The sequence below is a fragment of the Entelurus aequoreus genome, linkage group LG05, assembly GCF_033978785.1.
Source record: "Entelurus aequoreus isolate RoL-2023_Sb linkage group LG05, RoL_Eaeq_v1.1, whole genome shotgun sequence".
NCBI classification, from domain to species: Eukaryota; Metazoa; Chordata; class Actinopteri; order Syngnathiformes; family Syngnathidae; genus Entelurus; species Entelurus aequoreus.
Genome location: NC_084735.1, coordinates 83,041,203 through 83,043,381, shown reverse-complemented (window position 1 = coordinate 83,043,381; position 2,179 = coordinate 83,041,203).

Genomic DNA, 2,179 nt, shown 5'->3' with positions numbered 1-2,179 from the left:
CGCAGTAAAAATAACCTGCCAAAGTGTGGGGAAAAATTGATTCGAATTCGAATCGCGATTCTCACGTTGTGCGATTCAGAATTGATTCTCATTTTTAAAAAATCCATTTTTTTTTAAATTAATCAATCCAACAAAACAATACACAGCAATACCATAACAATGCAATCCAATTCCAAAACCAAACCCGACCCAGCAACACTCAGAACTGCAATAAACAGAGCAATTGAGAGGAGACAAACACGACACAGAACAAACCAAAAGTAGTGAAACAAAAATGAATATTATCAACAAGTATATACAAGTACAACCCATTTACCATTTTTTACCATGATGTCGATCCACCTTTTGCAGCTATTACAGCTTCAACTCTTCTGGGAAGGCTGTCCACAAGGTTGCGGAGTGTGTTTATAGGAATTTTCCACCATTCTTCCAAAAGCGCATTGGTGAGGTCACACACTGATGTTGGTCGAGAAGGCCTGGCTCTCAATTCATCCCAAAGGTGTTCTTTTGGGTTCAGGTCAGGACTCTGTGCAGGCCAGTCAAGTTCATCTACAGCAGACTCTGTCATCCATGTCTTTGATTTGATTTAGATTTTTATTAAGGATCCCCATTAGCTGGTTGCCACAACAATCCACTAGTCTTCCTGGGGTCCACAAACTCAAAACAATTACAAGTAAAAGCATATAATTATAACTACACAATACAGAAAAAAAGCATCAATAAGAAAAAAAGCAAACAATTTACAGTCACAGAATAATAATTACCATATAAATACAACTACACAATATAAAACCAAACAAAATCATCAACAAGCAAACTAATTTAAAGACTCAGATAAAATATTACTTTCTTTTTAAAAACCTGTTTACTTTCAATGCCGGTGAGAATTTGAGGCAGGTTATTTCACAGCGATACAGATCTATAAATAAAAGATTTCCGCAAAGCATTCTTCCTGGGACGAGGGAGTACAAAATGCCCCTCACTGGATGCCCTGGTATTAGGATTATGTATAGTGCTACTGTGAACTATTTGGGCCATGAGAAAAGCAGGAGTTTTACTACCGGTTATTGATTTGAACAATATAAGAGTATTAGCTGACAACCTGTTCTGCACTGTTAGCCAGGAAAGAGAAGCATGCATTTGGTTAACATTGGTTCTTAGTGAACAACCCAGAACCAGCCTTGCTGCTCTATTCTGGACAATCTGGAGTTTACTGATCTCACCAGCAGACGCCCAGACTGTAGAACTATAGTTCAGATGACACAAGACTAAACTCTTAACAATCTGACAAAGAAGAGGTGGATCAACAAAAGCAGCACATTTCCTGGAAATACCAACAGGCCTTCCCATCTTTGTAACTACATCACTGATATAATTTGACCAGGATAGAGTGCAGTCCAGCATCACTCCAAGGAGCTTGGCACTTCTGACCTGTTGAACTGTTGAAATACCTAGCCTACCTTGCCTAGTCCCCAATACAATACTTTTTGTTTTTGAGATGTTAAGGACAAGTGTTTTACATACTGTCCAGTCATGCACAGCTTTTAGTTCCTCACTCAATACTACATTAAGTACACTGCATGATGGTGCAGCATGATATAAGGTTGCATCATCAGCATAAAGAACCAATTTGGCACGCCCGGTAGCCCAAGGTAAATCATTGGTGAATATAGAAAAAAGTAAAGGTCCCAGGCAACTTCCCTGTGGAACACCACAATCCACAATCGGGCTCTCGTGGCAGTGTGTGGTGGTCCGTGGAACCCACTAAAGGGCAACCTCTACAATTTGGCGCCCAACGCGGGGCCCGGATTTCAGGGTACAACACTGTTTTATTTTCATAAATGTTGAGAGGCTTTTGCTTTTCAGCAAAATGTCTTTTTCTTAGTCCGTGTCTCTCTCTCTGGCTCCCACTCCAACTCCAACTACTTGTCTCGTTCCGGCTTCTGCTAATAAAGGCGACAGGTGATCAGATAACAAGACACAGCCGGGCAATCTACTCACCTCTCGCTGTCTTCGAGGCCGGTCCTTGCACACCCTGTTCCGCGGCAGGCCCGCAGGCCACGCCCCCTCCACAATATATATATATATATATATATATATATATATATATATATATATATATATATATATATATACACATATATACACAAATATATATATACAGTTATGTTCATAATAA